Source organism: Corapipo altera, unplaced genomic scaffold (genome assembly GCF_003945725.1).
Source record: "Corapipo altera isolate COAL_440 unplaced genomic scaffold, ASM394572v1 1b, whole genome shotgun sequence".
In the NCBI taxonomy this organism is placed as follows: Eukaryota; Metazoa; Chordata; class Aves; order Passeriformes; family Pipridae; genus Corapipo; species Corapipo altera.
The window spans coordinates 2,578,247-2,598,861 of NW_020884881.1; the positions used below are offsets into that span (position 1 = coordinate 2,578,247).

General features: G+C 37.9%; 1 protein-coding gene across 5 annotated transcripts in view; it reads right to left on the reverse strand.

Moving 5' to 3' along the window:
* GRM8 (glutamate metabotropic receptor 8) overlaps window positions 1–20,615 on the reverse strand; it is a 333,772-nt gene that overhangs the window by 304,552 nt on the left and 8,605 nt on the right. The window lies entirely within an intron of this gene.

Consider the following 20,615-nt stretch of genomic DNA (forward strand, 5'->3'; position numbering starts at 1 on the left):
ACACTTCTCCCATTGAAACTGGGCCGATAATATTATCATTTTTATTATTACTATCAGACAGGACTAAACCAAAAATAATCCTCTGGTGTCTCAGGTGTGTGGATTTTAATTAGTTCCCTCTCTCTTTACTGCTAAAGTGATGTCACTATTTTCATCTTCTCTTGCTCCTCTGCTTATTTGAGTCTACCTTGCCCAGAAATACAGATCATATCCTTCAACGTGGTCCTGTGATATTCACTCTTACCTGCCAGCTGCCACCCAGAAAGTGAGTAGTAACAGCTAGAATTTAAGTGTTGGACTCATAACCAAAATCTCTATGAATTTCCATTCCTCTAAAAGAGGGGTAGCATCTTTGGCTTGTACCCTTTCCAAAGCTATCATGTGAACAATAAGGCTGAAAGGAAATAAAAGCAAAAACTTTCCAAGTCTTTTGACATGTTTTGAATACCTGAAGTTCCCACTCTGCTTCCAGAGCTGCCAGCCTATTTAGTATAACCCTTGGCAATGACAGAGCATTCCCAGACACACCAAATGACCTTATTGCATCAAGTTACAGATGTGACTTACTAGGGCTGTAACAGAGCAGTGATATCAGAAAAGTACCTGAGGATATCAGCAAGGAAACGATGTGTTTGCTTGTTAGAAGGGTGGGACTCCAGGCCTTTGCCAGTGATAGTACTCGTGAACTGCATTATTCCTCAAATGGCACACTTACAAATTTGTTTCGGAAGCACAGAAACCATCTATCCAGAATTACTCACAAGTAAACGATCACCACTATTTTTAAGTCAACGCAAAGGGTCTTCAAGAGGTCTGCCTCACTCCCTGCCTATGGCAAATCTGACTTCATTGCTTCATTTTGCAATGGTTTTGGCACACCTGAATTGTAGGTCAAATGCCTAAGACTGATGACTGTTGAATTTTTCTAATGTTTTCTGCTAAAGCCTATTGACAGCTCGGCCTAAGCAGTTATCAGATAATAAAGCACTCGTCACCAGATAATAAAGCACTCCAGACAGAAAATACCTGATTTAATTTTTTGCAGGTACTTAGCAGGTCAGGTAGTGTACCAAATTGGATAATTTAAAAGCTATTTTTACCTTAATGGATCTGTTTTAAATGTGCACAACCAAGGTCAGCACATTAAGATAAATTTCTAATGTTCATGGAAGGAGAAAATATTTTTGGAACTAAACTTTTCCCCTAAGACAACAGAAGCTACAATTCCTCTCTGTTAACTAATACAGGAATATTTGAAAGGATACAAGGATACCCATTTCCCACCTGACCAGGATATCCAAAGAAATACTTCATATATTGTAAGAAAAGAACACATATATTAGCTAACATACTACAAAGTTAATTGTACTTGGAGTGTGATTCCAGTAATTACTTGGTCTGACACTTTGAATATCCACTCTTGTAAATTTCAGCTTCATACCAAACATAAATCCCCCACAGGAACCTCTGCAGTTCCTCTTACAGTAGCATATGAGAAAGAAACCATATCGGGACAAACCAATGGTGTGTATTCGGCAGTGGTCAGTAACAAATGTCTCACGAAAGAGCAAGATGCAAAGGCAGGAGATCTGCTGTTTGTCTGAATAGATCATATCAGGCTAAGCTGTTATGGGCAATAAAGGAGTGTTGGCAAGATCAAGGACACATATACCACATTTTGTTTCACCTTCATTAATGACTTTAACCACCAGTCTGGAGGACAGTACATAGCCAGAAAAGAAATTAACAGTGACCATTTTACCTTCTTAAGACAAAATCCTAATGGAGAACAAATTCACACTTATGTAAGAAAAATCACTACCAAAGCTCTACCTAATTGTGCAATTAATGTTTCCTTTCATAAAGCCCTGACCTGTTCTTCTTATATATAGCTCAAGCAATTATTTATTTGGAATACCATAACTGTACTACCTTCATCACAGAGTGGACATTTACTTCTTTCAACACAATTACTGTAACCAGTAAGTTAATGTAAGCTCATAACAGAGATGCCATCATTACACAGATTTATGGGAAGAGCACTAAACATAAAATTGAGGTAATTGCCTGTGTGCTGCCAGGCTATTTTGCCAGTTAATATAAATAATATCATTCTCAGCATGAGCCACCAGAAGGACATCATACTTAAAACTAATTCCTCACCTGCTACTGTCAAAAATTTTCACTATAAACTTGATAAAGAATTTGTTGCTCAGAGCTATTGAAAATCATATATTATCAGGGAAAGGTGGTTACCTCAAGTATCCCAAACAATCTGTTGTTTCGTTATGTTACCACATAAAATTGATTTAATGCTGCAATTTTCCATTTCTCTGTGGAGCACAGACTGCTAATTTATTAGTCATGTATATTGAAATTTCTCCTTTTTCCTTTCACGTATAAATTTCCATAAGCAAACTGAATAGATAGTATTTGTTTGGTTTATTTTTAAAACTTGAAAAAATAAATCATATGTGAAGTTCTGCTACTCAAGCTATTCAGATGGGTCCTATGAAGCATGCAAACGTTAAAAGCCACACAGAAGATCAGAGACAGGAAATGTTGGTATGCAGGAAATAAAGACTTACATATTTCCTTGGGTTATGCCAAAAGTTAAACAGAAATACCAAGTAGGATGAAGTAGAGGGGTGGGGTTTTCGGTTGCTCTTAGTAAATAGTTCAATAGCAGATTTGAATGGCTGCTACTAATATACTTGATTTTTTAATTTAATTTAACTCCTAATTTTTTTTTTTTTAATTGAAAAAAAAAAATTGAACTGCATGTCTGAGACAATGAGTCTGGAGATTTTTGACTGCCATATTTGTACAAGAGCAAAAGCAGGTCCCCCAGCACTCAAGAATGCTTGTCTGTGACCAATGTCCTCCTTACCCACCAGGTTCAATGTTTATCATCATGAAGTGTAAACATTGTTTCAACTGAACAAAAGAGATTTAGAAGCCTATCACACACCAGTGCCTCTGAGTCTCCTGAAACACGGGATGATGGTCTGAACAGAAAAACTGGATCACTGTCATACTCTTGGTCACAGTGGAACCTGTAGAGCAGCAGACACAGATGAACCCAGAATATGGGTCATGTACTACTTAAAAGTAATATTGGGGCATACTGGAGGTGTAGCTGAGAAAGATCTCAAAGAACTGAAAAAGTAATGAGCCTTATAGCAAATTGCTCCACGCTTGATTGCTCTGCAGCCAATTCCAGAGTGGTACAAAGTACTTTAAAAGCCAACAGCTTTTAGGAGAATAGCTAAAGAATAATGAATAGGCTTTGTTAAAGCTAGGGATTCCTAAAGCAAATTTTGTTTGTTTCAGTAAAGTTCATGACACTAGAAAAGGTCTGATATTATTATCTTACAAGGAATGGACTAAGATGGCAATATTAATAATGCTTGTTCCCTTATAAAAGAAAGTTGCAGAGGGACTGTGACTTTTGCAAATAATCCCCTATCTTCCCATCACCCTGCATGTGATAAACAAAGTCTTGAGTTTCTATAAGTTTTGAATAATAGTTTATTATACGGTAAAAGCAAGAAGCCGGCTGGGTGACAGAAATGGGACCAGTTTCCCAAATCTGCACACCCTTACTACAGGGTACATTTAGCATTTATCTTAGCTACTTCATGTATATTAATTATATCATATACATATACATTCTACAGGTTTTTGCTAAGTATTTAATATATGGGTTTTCTTACAGCTGAAGCTAAACGGGTTACCTCTACAACCAGTCATAATTCATATATTCTTGGACGAACAGGCGCCTAAAGATTTAAAGTTCTACTATGTTTCATTCTTAGGATAGCAAGGAGGTTTTAGGCCTCTTGACCTTGTGAGGGTCTGTTTTATTTCTTTATGGGGGTGTAATTAAGTTTTACAATCCGTTTGTTTTATTTTGATGTAATCACTCATTCGTTTCACAAATCACGATTATTTATATATTACACTGCATATGCCAGAAACCTCCCAGGTGAAAGGAATAATAATCAAAGATGTTAATAGCCTTTTCAAGAATAGCATCTATGCTACTCTTGAATGCATCTAGGCTATTCTTGAATATGTCCAATAAATGTAGGAAATTTCAGAGAAAATAACTTTCTGAAAACTAGTACATCTGTTCAAGACTGTAGGTGTGGGGAAATAAACACTAACCATGGGAGTTTGTATCTCACCATTTCATGCCATCCTTTATAATACTATGTTTTATTATAACCAAGCACACGTTCTGTGTACTTGGGGAAATTGATTGTTTCCAGCCCAAAAAGACATTTCAAGTGCAAAGGAGCTTCAGATTTTATCTATTTGAAAGTTGAACAGCAGAGATAGATTTCAGGTGCCAAATGCTTTCCAGTCAATTAATCTTTTCAATAGTCCTCTGGCTCAGGACCCTGCAGGCCACAATACTGTAGCAGTAAGTTAGTATTGCTCATATGGTGGTTGCAGGCTGAAACAGACGTCTTCTGTCAGCCTCCTGCTGCAACAGCAGTGGTACCAACAGTACCATGCTCTGACAATTTTGCCTTCTATCTATTGAACTTTCAAGAATATACTCTATGATTCTATGACTAATTTTCAAATATTCTTCCTGACTACTCTTTCTCAACCTTGTATGTGCTACTGATCATTAGGATTAAAGCACAAACTAAGCAGTAGCTGTTCTCCTATCTCATGATAAATCATCATGGTTTTGATCAGGTTCACTACAGGACAATTCTAGAAACAACTTCTGGATCATCAGTATTTGCTAAATTATTATTTTTAGTTATAGAGGCAATTTTACACTGCAGCATACTCTGATGGACTAAAATGTTGGTAATGTATAAAACATCGTCAAAATCATAGAAAGACTTTTTGTCAAACTACAAGGAAGTAACTGCCTATCTTTGACCATCGAAGCCTGACCGGAATTTGGACTGTGAAGGGGGACTTGAGATAAACCTATTGTCTAATCATTTCAGGTCTGAGAAGTAAACAAGGCTCAGGGGGTGGTGGAGGAGAAAGGTTTCGGGTGCATGATGGTGAAATCTCTCCACACCAAACCAAGGAATAACACTCCCCCCTGCTCTGGGAAGACCACACACACATGGAACATTCACGAAAGAGGCAGCTGAGAAGGGGTGATAACTGATCAAAGACCCCCCCAGGCGCCTCCCCAGCTCATTCATGAGGCCTTCCACCACCAGAGGACTGCACGTGATCCAAGTGAGGCAACAAATCCAGAGCCTGCTACAAGAGACTGCTAAACTTCCCCCCCACACCCCTGGGGGAGGTGACCGGGCATCTCCTGAATGTGTATTAATCCACTAGACCCCATGTTTTGTGGGACCCTCACCACCAAGAAGACCAGAAGAACTGGACTGATGGGATACCACCAGGTTACACGGATTGGTGATACATTTTCTATTTTAATCTCTCTGTCACTTTCTTTCTCCCCCTCCTTTTTCATTTCTTTCTACCTTTCTTTCTCTCCCTCACATTTGCCATTAAATAAAACCCATACTATTGCCTTTAGCATCTGGTCTCATTTGCATCTTAATTCAGGTAGGGGCATTTCTAACAATTTTAATAACCAGATCATAACACAGAGAACACAAATAATCTTGACCCACAAATCCTATTTCTTTGGCTCAATGTGTATGTCTTGAAATTGCTTAGGTGACTGAACTAACAGGAAAACAATACATTCAAATGATACAACTGACCAGTATCAGCTTGCCAAGCTGATGACACGAATGTAAGATAGCACAACCAACAGAGACCAAATATGCTTGCTGTAATTTTTCTGTAGGTTTCCTCTCCTACACAGTCTTATTTCCTCACCTTTCACAGGCAGTTCTCTCTCCTTTCCTCCACACTGCTCACCTCTCTCGAAGGCCATCAGAGAGCTCCTGGCAAATACAGAGATTTTTAGCTTCCACCAGCATGCTCTGTTTATGTGTCACAAATATTATAAGAAAACCTTAGAAACAAGCTGGATAATTAAAAAGGTTCAAGGAAAACTCCTACAACAACCCCCCAATTTGGGGGTTTACCCAGAGTGGCTGTAGAAAAGCACTGACAATCTGGTAAGAAAACATTTCCTTCACTGTGACAGGCATTGACATAAGAACATCAGCAGCAGGTAGCAGAGAAGGACTTTTCCCCATGAACCTTCATATCCCTGATCATAAGCTTATCCAGATAAACCCCAAGCTACTACTGGTATTAATGTAAAAAACTGAAATAAATTAAAAAAAATTACGATGATTTTATTAGATAAAGTAAGGTTAAAGTAAGGTTACAGTACCTCACAGAATGACACATGGCACCAAGGTTTACAAAAATCAGCACTGTTAGCTTTACAACTCTAAGTCTTGCTAAGATATTCAGGTTTATTTACCAAGACCTATTTTCTATCCCTCTGCACAGGCTGGTATTACAATACTTTCATTGTACATTAATATTGATTTATCTCAGTTGTTGCATTATTTTGCCCCTGGCAGGGACTGGTTGCCAGATTCATCTTTTTTTCTCTTTTTTTCAAAATATTGGCTTATTCTAGTTCCCTGGTAGTATTCATGGAGTAAAGCACTGCTTAGCAGAAGGGATAAGGCAGACAAAGACATTTCCTGACAACAAGAAATAAAAATCAACTTTATAATCTACACAATATTAGCAAACCTATTGCTTTCTCAGCACTGCAGTTAAAATAGAGGATGGGGAAGATCCCAACTGGGAGTCTGAGTGCCCAGCCTGCTCCCATGCTCAATGTCAGCAGCTAGCCTAGCACATACAGCACCAATTTGTTGTGGATACCTCCCCCAGCACACCTCACTCCTCTTTTTCTGCTCCTCTTCCTAGTAGGATCTCAAGCAAACAACCCACCAGCTCTGCAGGGCTTGAGCCTTTTTACTCAGTTTTCTGATTGAAATTACAATGAATGTTAACACACAGTGTAAACAGGTGAAAAGGGTTGTTGCTATTTAAATCCTCTATATTAGTCACCTGTGGGAGATTTGTAATAGTAATAATAATAAGGGATAATAATAAGCATGATAAACACTTACATAACTACATGTGCAATAGGTAACTGAAAATTAAAGGTTAACTGCATGCATGTACCTGACCTTTAGCTTTGCAAACACGCAATAATTGGCGAGTATCTGCAGATGGGCTGTTAGTGGTACGCAGGTAAGTTCTGTCTTACTGAAAGGAAGATTTTAATGAAATAAAATGTCAAGATGATTTCTTGGATGACTGCTTATACTAGGATTTGATCTCTTGTTTATACTTGCTTAATAGCCATAAATTATGGCATATGTTTCAGAAGCATGTAATTACACTTGTCATTCTGGGTGTTAAATTCCTAAGCACTGCGAACAAACTGTGCAATGATAGATGGCCAGTTCAGACATCAGTTATGGCAAGTTAAATCATTTTCAAAAAAAAACAAAACAAAAAACAAAACAAAACAAAAAAAAAAACATACGGGGCACTGTAAAATGATCAAAGACACATGGAACTAATGTTACTTTTGGTTTTACCAGCAACAGAATTCTCCTAAGTTTGCTTTTCTACTGGTGCCTACTTGATAATTCTTTGCTTAAAAATACATTCAATGCTGTTGAGTTTTTCTAGTGTGGAGCTGCATTTTGCAGTATTATCAAGGTTTGTTCACTTGCTTGTTAGAGAGAATTTTCAAGTCACTCCTATGATCATCAGCCACACCAAACTTCTACACTGGCCTGTGAGATGAGAAAACCAAAGTATTCATTTCACTTTTTTCTAAAGTAGCAATAAATGCTTCTTAATTTATGCCATTCTGTAATGTTTTCTATCAGTAACCAAAGGAAGAGGAAACTTTCATGTGTCATTTTGTACTAAATTTCAGTGAGTCAATGACCGTAAACCAGCTTCAAACATTCTCATTGCTATGGATGGAAATCGAGCCTATGCCCATGAGAGAACACTTGGCCCAGGATACTCAGACCTCCCTCCTGCAAAGCCAGTGCTCAGCTGCCGAAGGCTTTCCTGACACTAAGGACAACCTGCCACTGTAGGCAGGGTGAATGACTTTTAACTTGTTGGCTTAGGGCAAGCTGCTCCAGCACATCAAAGAGCACACATGGCTCGTTTTTGTAAGCCAAAGCAAAGACCATATTAGATATGCTGCCAGATAAAATTTGATGCTAATAGCAGCATATACATAAGCTGGTTCAAAGCACAGGGCAGCTCTACTTCTCCAAATGTGTAGCTACTTCAATCTAGTGACATTGCATTTCTCATGTTCTCAGGCACCCCAGTGCACTGCCATGGGTGGCAACTGGGGCTGTGGAGCATTGCCTGCACTCAAACCTCGGGCTCCTGCTGTCATTTACTGTTCTCCTTTTCACATGACATGGTGCAGGGAGTGCAGAATTCAGCTCTTACAAAGTAGGAATAATTATTAATATAATGTTTCCCCTTAATCTTTACAACAGAAGCTTTTACTAAATCAGGTAAATTCATATATATTGACATCTAATTCCATAACTCCATTTTTTTTAAGTCAGTGGATCTGAAAAGTGTCCCAGCTAAAGTCATAACCACTGTATAATTTCATTATGACTTGCAGAAATGTTGGCTGTGAGCTCCCAACATAGTCCAATTGTTTGTTTTATTTGTGCATTTGACATTATTTTTATGGTTAATTTTCTGTGTGTTTTAATATTTTAATTATCTGTAGTACTTTTAGGGATGTGCCTGGAGCACTACTGCAAATAGGAGCTGTAAAGTAAAATACAACATTATTTATTATCATGAATCAGTCTACCTAAATAACTATAGCATCTATAATATTCACAATATCCTGAAGAAAGAAAGGATAAAAAATATCACTGCTGTGGGGGTGTCCTCCAATTTTCTATATTCAAAACAAAAATATCTACACTCCTTCTATAACATCCTATGTGTAAAGCAAATCAAAAATAATTACAAACCTGTATGTCAAGGACAAAAACGATCTATATTTTATGAGAGTAAATAAATAAGACAGTTCATGGCACAGGTTTTGCACTGCAGAGATATCAACCCTAGATACTGAAGGACCTGCTTGTCATTTAGACAGCTCAGAAATGAGATAGCAGCAGGTGGTTAGAAACTCCTAGTCTTTGGAAATCACTCCGTCTTTCTCTATGACTAACAAACATAGATAGCCACTTCCAAAGTCCACTTGCACTTCAGACTCATGTGGGTTGATTCAGCCATTCAGGTGAATACATGGGTCTATCCTTGAGGTCTGTGTTAAACTAGGCAGATGAAGACAGGGGTGAGATAAATTTTGCGTTACCATTCTGGCCAAGACTTAATCTTAAATAGAAAGCTTGGAAATTCATGGCTAAAGCATATAAAGGAATGTTTCAGTATTCAAATGTTCTTTACTGTTAGGTCACCCCATGGCACTCAGCAGGACTTCTTTGAAGGTTTTTCCTTTGGTACTGGTCTCTGTCATGCGTATCTGTCATTTTCTTTTTTGTAATTTATCCTCTCAATGTACAAATATGTTCCAAAAGTTAAAATGAGGCTGTAGTATCTGCCTGAATTATACTTAATAGCCTAGTAGTTAGAGTACTCAGCTGGGAACAACTAACCATTGAGTTACAGGGGTTTGGGACATGAAAGTCTCTCCTACTGAAGCTGTTCATGTTTCCATAAACAATTAAACTTCCATTGGACCCACCTGAGAGTAATTCACTGCATAGTCCAGTATTTAGCAAGGAACGGGAATAGCTAAGTTCAAATCATTACTCTAATGAACATTTAATGAATTGTAGCATGGATGAAATATAATGTTCCCATTGTGCAAGCTTATCAGCAGTGAATAGACTACATCTGGCAACAGCAGTGTTAATGTGCATACAGCTGTTCAGAGGTAGAAAAGCGGGCAAGAGTTTTCAAGAAGATGCACAATTACAGGCCTGTTTTGACAAACAGTTCTGATATTAGAGACCTCCAGGGAAAGTCCTGCACACAGGAGACTGGTGAGATAAGACCTGTTCTGGCAGAAAGAAAGTGGAAGTTCAGCACATACAGGGTGCCCTGGCATCCCTGTTTCTGCAGAGCTCTCACCCCGTGTGACCAGAACTCTTAATTTTACTGTAAAGCAGTCTTGTCTGTTGCTGTGGGGACTAGAGTTGAACTGTTCCATCTCCTAAGCTATATTTGATACCCTTCTCTGAATCCAAAAGAAGAATTTGCCCAAGAGCCTTGTGTAAGCCATGCGTAAACACAGTTTGGAAACAGGGGCACCAGCACTTAATGCATGATACCCAAGACTGTAATTTCAAACTCATCACTTGTATTTTACACTACGAAATTTCCAAAATAGAAATAAAACATTTTGTTTTACATGAAATATGAGTTATCATTTAACACAAAAGAGAATATTGTGGAAAGCTTTCCTCAACAAAATAAAACAAAAACAAAACAATAACAACAAAAAATTTTTTAAAAAAAGCACTACCAAATAAAGAAGCCCCTAAGTTCCACCTTCCACTTCTACATGATCATTTTGGTTAAGAATAAAATGAATGTTTATTTTCAGTTTAGCTGTCAAACTGACTAATTATTTGCACACCCTAGCTCACAATATTGCATTCATACCTTGAATATATTAAAAACAACTGAAAAGGAGGAAATTTAACATTAGGAATCAGCTTTTCTCTTAGTTTCTGATCCACTCCTGATAAATAGATGAGGTAGCTAATTACCACACAGCTGACAGAAGTTGAACTATTCTTAGGGATTTTTACTCAATTTAAAGATAAGTAAAAAAACTTCTAATGAAATCAACGTGAAAAATTAAACAAACAAAAAAATGGTTCCTAAGACACCAAGAAATAAACTATATAATTGCCAGCTAGCAAGTCTGTTACAAAACTAATTTGACTGTCTCTCTTCTCAAGCATTTAAGAACAAAACAAATCCACTCAGTTAAGTAGAACATACATTTGCACACAAACGTATCCCAATTTTTTTCATCCTACACTACTTAATTTTTTTCTTTGGCATAACAATTACAGACATTCATTTTTTCCCAATTTCTCTAATATAGATTGCAGGTATAAATTTTAACAATTTTAATTTTGTTGGGCAATAATCCAAATACTTTTTCCTGATTCTGGGGCTCTCTTTGACTGTCTTGGTTTCCTAAGGGGGATGTACAGCCTCTGATTACAGGTCAGGCAGGCTTCACCACTTGCTCCTGAGACCTATGACTTGCATATTTAAATCATACTGTGAGTTGGATAATCTCCTTTCATAGCAAAACCCAGGGGAGAGAACTATGTAAGAGGATACAAGGAATCTCTTGTTAAGAACTAGCTATCTGAAGTACTTATATGCCCCCACCCCTTACTCTTATATCTGATTATCAAGGAGCCTTTATATTCACAAATCCCTTCAGCCACAGAAGTGCTCTAACCAGGGAAGCAGGGGCGGGGGATCCTGGGCATCAGTCCTCCAGGGCCACTGGGCACCCAACTCCACGGGCATCAGCCACCAGGCTGAAGATTCACTGCTGTGTGACTTGCCCAAGGTCACAGAGAAAATCTATGCTGAGGCAAGACAAAGGATGTAAGGCTTCAACGGGCACTACCACATAGCAAGGGAAGACTGTCACACTTAGACAAAGCTTTGCAACTTGCCATTGAGCCAAGTGATTATGAGATCCGTACCAAAAATACCCTGCATTTTCATCAGCTTTTTACATCTTTACTCTCATTCTCTTCTGCACTCCAGAATCAAACATTATTTGATGCATATGCAAAGATACAGTAAAATAGGTATAACCGGAATGGTGAATCTTCATTCCTGAAGCACAAGTTCTTTGCTATTCAGCCTAAAAATAGAAATAAGGAGAGAAAAAAGAAACACAAGCTTTGAAACTTGGCAGGAATGGCAGGAAATCATACCTTGAGTCACAGGGCACTCTCAGCATCTGTTCCAACTGCAAGCTTTCCATGCTCCCATATACAGCACAGTTACCTTCCCATCTTATTCCACTCTCCAAAACTAGCCCTAAAGATATTATTTTTTCTCTGCAGTCTCAAATGCCTTACACATCCAGTTTCCAAAATGCTGTTCAATCAGTACTGGAGATGTGAACCATCTCACAGATGATGAGTTTTTGGTGTTCAGATGATATTTGGCAAAACAGTTCCCAGTGGGCTGAAACAACAGCTCTGACTGCACTTAGGATTTGCAAGTGGAAGGGTTTAAAACATGCACAAAATAATGCTTGTTAATAAGAGAAATGTTTACACTTAAAACTTTCTAAGGGCCTCATCAAATCCTGTCCAACAAAGAAGACACAAACACATTATTTTTCTTTTATGTTTCATGCTTTTCAATAGCTTTAACTTTCATTACAAACATTTCAGCTCTGCCTGAACTGAGCACAAAGAGAGTCAGTTCTCTAATCCTCAGGACAATACGTGTTTTCTTCACACTTTGGAAAGCAAATATAGCAGCTGGTAACTTTTAAATTCTGTGCTTTGTTATGCAAAGAATCATAAACAGAATCATCAAAGTTAGGAGAGGAAAACACTGGCTACTTTGCCTAGAAAATTTCCCTACTGATACATAAATGTATATTTTTATACTTCTATCCAACCTAATTTTCAGAAAGCTATGAAGTAGGAAATTTGGCATTTTTCTCATAATACGCAACTGGATGAAACTTTAGACAACATATAACAGGGTACTTATTGGCAATATTTTTTTCCCAATAGTTAATCCATATTTTCATTCCTGAAACAGTATCCTACCTCTAGCTATATATGTCTGTGTTCTACTAACTCCTCTTAATGAGTAGAATTTGAGGTGTTAGGTTTGTAGTGTAGCCAGCCCTTTCTTCAGCTCATTTTTCGGGCTTCATTTTTGGAAGTGTCAGGCCTAAACTATTGCAGGATTCACAAGCTCTCTGAAATGTTTCTCTAGTGAATAGCCTAAGTACAACTGTGATGATAAGTTTTCACTAATATCTTAATATTTCACAGTACTTTGCAAACAAAAACCAAAGAAAATTTATCTGAATAAGAGTAACCATGACTGTAGGGGATCAATGTTACCATAACACAATGATGTTACCTGACAAAATTGTGCCCTGCCTGGAAGAAGATTGTGATGGTATTTTAAATGTGACAGAGCCACTATCAAAGTAGAAATCTAAGGGAAGTTGTTAGGCACTTTTCATAGAATGACACCCAAAATGGACTATCATCCTTTTTCTAGTTTTCAACTTGTAGAAGACTCATCTGCATAAATGCACCAGTGAAGAAGGAATGAAGATTCAGATCAGCCTCTACAAATACTACTGCTATGTAACTAAATGCTGGAGGCGCCTTCTGTGAAAGAACATAAACCAAAACTCAAAAGATGAATTATTCCAGCTCAGAGAAATCAGTTTTACTCCTGTCCCACAGTCTCAAGCTGTAAAAGAGATACAGTAGAAAGAGGGATCTCACAATACCATGGCATATCTCAGCATTGCTATCAGGAATAGTTTATGTCGGAGAAGAGTTAGAGCCCAGGATTTATCTGAAGTGCCAGACAAGAAATCCTGCAGTGAGGTAAAAAACAGAAAGACTCTTGTCCCTTTAGGGCTCAGTCTTTCAACAAGCAGTTCCTTTATTTCCTGTTACCCCCACAGATAAGTCCCTCTCCTAAGCTGTCCAGTTTCCAGCTCTTCCTCCTGCTGACCTGCTCATACTCACAACCTACAGAAACCGAGACCCAGTCAGAGTCTTGTTTATTCAGCACGTCTGAAAAAAATTTTCTTTGGACACTATAGAATGAAATAGTCACTTGAAAAATACTGGGAACAGTGGCCAAAAAGTAGCTTTTCTTAAGATAACAAGAGAGAAATAGAGCAGGTGTGAAAAGGAAGAGAAAAGGAGATGAGTAAGATTCCTTCCAAAGAAAAGTAAGAAAAGGTTTAAGAAACTGGTACCACCCTTTACATGAGTTTAAAATCTTATAAAGCCACCTATCACTTTCCTCCAGGGCTTCCAAAGCCTTCCAGCTAGAAGAGGTTCTGTCTGGTGCAAGTGCAAGCGCAAGCATGGATCAACACATAAACTTTCTTCAAACATGAAAGATTCATCAACACTCATAGCCTGATCCAGTCCCCTTCTGAAAGCATTTTATTCTCTCTATTGAGGGCACAGATAGCCAAGGGCCAACAGCCTCCTAATTTAAGGCCTCACTTAAATGCTTAATTGTCCTGTCAGAAGAATAGGAGACATAACATCTTGCTGGGAGCATATGTATATTCCAGCCCAGAGGAGCATATTGCTCTTGGCTATTTAATTCATTCCTGTGGAATTAGTGTCCCTCAGTAAGACTTTTGTTTGGATGACTACTTTTCTCTGATAAATGCTAGCAAACACAAAGATATACATTTAAGCACTGTAAACCAGTTTAATCCTAAAAGCACAATATGCTTTAGGGAAAATAATGAAAATAGAAATACACAAACCCCCAAAACCTACCACTTGGCTGTAACACAATAGTGCCTGGTTTCTGATGACAGTCAGAAACCAAGACTATTCATATTGCCTTGTACTGTCACTGTACTGAAAAAATTAAACACCAAGGGAAAGGGTCGACTTAATTTGGTTCTCATTGTGGCTAATACAACTAACATTGCTGTACAAAAGCACTGAAACAGCATCAATGATCCTTACAGTGTTTTGGCTTCCCTTCAGCATGACATAGGAGTAGAGGAGCTCTGTCCCAAGAAATCAGCAGCAATGTCTACACTGGTTAATCACATCATTTCAGAGCACATCTCTCAGCAACAGCTCAGCTGCCTCCACTGTCAGACTGTCAGGACAGTCCATAACTCGGCCACGACCTGTGCCAGCCAAGTCTTAGAATTTCCCGACAGGCTTCAGAAGTCAGCATGGGTCAGGAATCATTCCCCTCTGGTAATTTCCATGAAGCCCCATGATTTGGAGGAATAAAGGAGTGTATGATGTGGGTATGGATTTTCTGTGTCAGCTGGCCTCGGTGCCAGGTGCCAGACAACTATACCAGGCACATTTTGTTTACTGGCAGACAAAGTGTCTCCTATTAACACAAGATCTTTAAAAAACCTCACTGCAGAGTTTGTGTTTCTGTGCATAAGTGAGCTCCTGTTGAACTGCTAGGCTCCTCTCAGCCTTTTGTTCTTCTCACTTGTGAAATTATGACTAATATCTGTATTACTACAGGTATTATTTAACAAATAATTCAGGGACCACTGTCATATATAAACAACCCTAATACAGTGGTAGGAACTCAGAAAAACTTCATCCGTGAAAGGATAAAACAATTTTCTCTGCATATGCAGTTTCCTTCGTGTGAGGGAAAGATGTGTGTGTGTATATATATATATATATACCAAACTGCCCTCAGGGAAGTAGAAAGAAAATCAGGCTGTTGGTCTTTCACAGCTACACTCTTTTTGTAAGGTGCTCATGTACTGTGCTTATGGAATGAGTTCAACATTTTAGACAGCTTCAGCATGCTTACAAAAGGAGGGGAGACATCTCAAACATTTAAAAAACATTAATCAAGCTTCCGATTGTTCCCGTGAAATGCTTAAACACAAGCAAATCAAAATGACAAAAGAGAAGCACAAAAAGGACAAGAGATTCTTCTCAAGCCTTATAGTAAATGAATTACAAATACAGAAAATAACAAAGAAAAGCAGATTGCCCCTTTGCTCTAACCACTGGTATAGTTTCATCTAGGAATGTTAGAAGACCAAAATTATTAAATCTTTAGAGGAATAGTTACAGAACTAATATACTGTAAAATACTAAATGAATGCATCAAGTTGCTTTTGTACTCCCTTGCCTCAAACAGCTTAGCACAAATAAAAGTTGATGCTAATCAGTGCTAGCAGTTTTCACAGAATCTGAAAACCTATTATTTCCTCTGGCTGCAAATAAAAAATTTGGCAACTGTTTAATTATTGACACTAGCAAAGTGTCTCTCGTACCTATAATTTTATCTTGGTGTTGACCTGGCATTTGCCTCTCTCAACCACAAAACATTTAACCTAGTGCTGACAGAAGAATCATGGTTGAGTTAAAAGGGGTTTTTTTGCATAACCAAGTGTCTACGGCCATGGAAATATAAAGAAATATTAATGTATCTTCTATGTAAAAGAAGTTCAATTATAAAAAAAAAAAATGAAAAAAAAGAAATTATAATAAAGGTATTTTCCAGCCAACAAGACAAGATGCTCAGGCACTAAACAGATATGTGCTTGTACTAAGCGCGACAAAAAAACGCTGTAAAATTGAATGGGACATATTGGCAATGGGTTCCTTTTATAATTAAAAATTATTCAAGTACAAATATTATCTAGAGCAAAGGTAAAATAAATCTGTTCATCCTAAGAGCTGATTTCAAAATGTTTCAGTAGTATTCTCCCTAACAGCAATTTTGCTTCACACTTTACACAAAATTTTCCACATATGTTTTAATCACCAGGAAAAAAATCGTCCTATTACAAATTTCAAATGCCATGCAGCAGCAAATGTTATTGACACATGTCATGACACAGTGAACAGAAAATGAATATATTCCAATCAATGTAGCACATTCTTTTATTAATGAACACCAATATGTTGTGTAAAATTCTTGAGCTCCTTCTTCACTTCATTAAAGTATATGATAAAGCTTTTCCATTATGGAAAGACCCTGCAATAAGACACGGAACAGACTGGCTTCTGCATCTCCCTAGAGCCTCTGAAGTCTGTAATGCTCATGAGGTGCAAATATTTCCATAGATATAGAGACAGGATCAGGATCTGTGTATGGCTCAGGTTGCCTCACAAAAATATGTTTGTGATCTCTGAAATTATGTGGTAAGATGTTATTACATTTTATTTGCATCGTATTCCTTTCAAACATGAGATGCACTCCATTGCCACAATTTAAATACGTAGCCCTGCATTTATGAGGTTCAGAGGTTAGCCTCTGTACAACAGTAATGCCCTCATTTCTGGGAGGCCTGTCTGCTTCTTCACGCAGGTCTAGAACACAAAGCAGCCAAAGTGCCAAAAGTGCCAAATATAAAAAGACCTGCAACTAAGCATAAAAATAGCATCATCCAGGTACAGCCCTGGTAACTGCACAAAGCTGCCAGCCAAAGATCCAAAATGAGGCGAGGAAACAATCAAAGCAAATAAACAAAATGCTGGTACTAATATATTCCCTTCTAAATTTACTGAAAGAAACTATCCCTTGCATTTTGGATGGTTGCCATAAAGTTGAAAGAGTAGCTCCATAATGTCATTTGTACTTGTACTTCTGAAGAAGTAAATGTGTATGAAATGTATAAAGCAAATGTGAATGCAGTACTAGTCCCATCAGACAGCAGCTATTAAAGCGGGTTACAGCGGTGCAGCAAGAAGGGAGTTTGACCAAAAAGAGGAAATAAGTAATTTAGCCTTAGGAAAAGAGGAGAAAACAGAAGATGAGGCAAGGCAAGGCAAAGCAAAGCAAGGAAAAGAATAAAACTGTTGATGAATATTTTAGCTTTGTACACATGCACATAAATATATACATAAATATATACATAAAACCTTAAGATCACAATCCACCAAACATACTGTCCACCCCTCTCAGTTTGCATGCAAACCAACATCTCTAGGCTGCTCCTAGTGTGACACTGGCTAGAAGATGTGTGAAGGTGACCGATGGAGTGTACCAAGGAGTTCAGAAATAGTATGAGGTTTTTAGATGTGAGGACACTAGCATAAACTGATTTTAACCATTGACATGAGTTATTCAGACATCAAACAAGTAGAAGCTTTGAATACAGGGAACATAATACATGAGTTGAGCTAGGTTAAAGAGTCTCTTTTTTCCTCCATGCCAAGTTTTGGGGAGTGGGAAGCAGCCCTGAAGCAGCCCTGATAAGCGTCACACTTATAAGATAAAGAATACCATCTAGTCATGCCTGAGCACGCTACAGAAAACCAGAATTTCAGTAAAATAAATATAAGGAAGGATATAAGAGTAATATTTTGACAGATTGAGTTAGTAGAAAGGTTGTCTTTGTGACTGTGAAAGCTACCCAGAGACAACCAGCTCCTGAATAGATTCTGTCAGCCTCTGGCCTCTTGTCTCTATTTGCCGTGTGAAGCAGCCCACTCCTGATGTTCACTGATAAAAAGAACTTAAAATTAAGAGCCAGCAAATTCAAGTGGGCACAATCTGTCTTGAGATCCCTGATGAACTGGTTAAGTGGGCAGTGGCTGTGTTACTACCTAGCATAGTCTTCTGCTTGCCTTTCTTCCATTGCATTTGCAGCAAGACCAGCTCCAAGTTCTGAAAGTTTAATAAGCAACTTTTTTTACCAAGTACCAGAGTCATACAAGATGAAAAACAACCACCTTTCGATAATCAAGGCATAACAGCAATTAATTCCATAACCCAGTGTTTTCTGTGTGTAAAGTGCCTCTGAAAGGTCTGAAACCACCAAGAGGTGAAATTTAGTCTGTCTGAATTTGGACCTTAATGTTTTGGATCTAGTAACGGTAAGACCTACAGAAAATCACCTGCTAAGCAGCAGTGTACGTCAGAATTCGTAAAAAGGAGAAAAGAGAGAGAAGAGTTCAAGGCAAGCCATTTGATCAGGAAAAAAGTCTATAGATCAAGGCTGTTTTCTGTGGTGGCCTCCCTCCCCTCTTCTCATGAAAACACTTAGATAAAAGAATACCATGACTATCAATCAGTTTATGCTATCCACCAGATCATCAGATAGGACTATTGACCTGTATGTTTTCTGCTGTAAAATCAATAAAAGAAAGAAAAAAAAATGGCAAGAAAAAGAAAAATAGCAGCATAAAAATTCAAGCTGCTGAGCATAGTATTTCTCAGTATATCTTTGTGTATTCACATTGAATGATATAATATACTTCACACAATCTCATCAGATTAAAATTTCACTGGATAATAGCGTTCTCAAAAAATATGTAGCCCTGACATTCAGGAACTTCAGAACAGGTATTAAAGCACTACTGAGCTTCCAGTTACAGGTTCAACTTGCTAAATAGAATTGTTAGACAGAAATATGGATAAATCACACTCATTCTGGATATAATGGAAACAGGCATTTGCATGATGGCGATCACTGACTTTATGAAAGTACAGGCACTTACCCCAGCTGAGTGACCAGCCTTGACATATCTAGATATATATCAAGGCTGGTCACTCAGCTGGGGTAAGTAATACCTGGAGCCTTTGTGAGCATGGGCCAAGGTCCGGGTCCTCAGCTACAGAGCTGTACAGATGCACCAGCTGAGAATTTCAGCTTGTCTTTGGTCTGAGTACAACCCAAACTGGATTATCCATCTGTATTTCTGGCAAATGACCCTTAATTTCCTAATCCTCTCTACGATAACCATTGTGAATGGTTTCTATAGCGTTGCTAACCAAGGGTCTTATCCAGAAGCCTTTACACATGAAGAGATCCACTTCTGAGAGGAAGGTGTAAAAACAGATTTCAGATACTGGTCCACCATCAGACATTAAAGCATATAATTTGTCATATTTTTACATTATTAAGAATATTTGTGTAGGATCTATAATTAAAACTAAAAAAGATGTCTCCTCCTTTTGCCAGCAGCTGTGTTACATCAATTAAATGGGTAAATAAGATCTTTCCCCAGAGGGGATATCACATGGCTTTCTATTGATTAAGACTGCAGTAGAACGTTATTTGCAATTTTATTGCATAACGTAAATCAGAAGGTAGCTGTCAAGGTTTCAGAAGACAAATTGCAGCTATCTTAGACAATTCATAGGCCTCTTTCCTTCTTGCTGCTCTTATTTCACAGTTAATGCATGTCTTACAAGGCTTAGTTTCTTAAATCAGTCTACAGAATTGTATTCAACTCAAAACTGGGTGTAAGCCATAGTCTATGTGGCCCTGCATTATAATGGCTCTTAAACTGACCATTCCATCTATCATTACTTCAGAACTATACATTATTTAATAGGGTAGCACAACTTAAAAAAAGGATGTGAAATAAAAATTAATCACCTCCCACAACATGTATGATTGCTCCCAGGAAAGACAGGTCTTCCCACCAGGCATAACTCCAGAGGTTTTCTCCGTGTAGAATATTTTTTAAATCTTAGCTCAATTTTGCGTACCTGATTCTCACATGGAAAACATAGGACTGGAACAAGTCCACTACTCTCAGACCTGTGCAGTAATTGCAGCTGCAGATCAGTTTTGAGAATGAAATGAACACCTGACCACAATACAGCAGACATTTTGCTCCTCCGCTGAACTGTAAATCCATCATTATACCCTTTGTGGGAGAGCCAGAGGGAAGAAAAAAAATCTCCATTCAAATGACTGAAATACTCTTTGCTGATGTGAGAAACCTTAAAAAAGAAACCAATCTTTCTTTACTACTAATCAATCTCTCAGTTACAACAATTAGAAAACAAGTGCAACACTTTTCAAAATATATAAGAGCAATATTTAACATTACTAGAATCTTCTACACCAAAGTCAAAGAAATAGTCTTTAGGTAGTGTTTGTTGGTTGTAAAGTTGTATGAAAT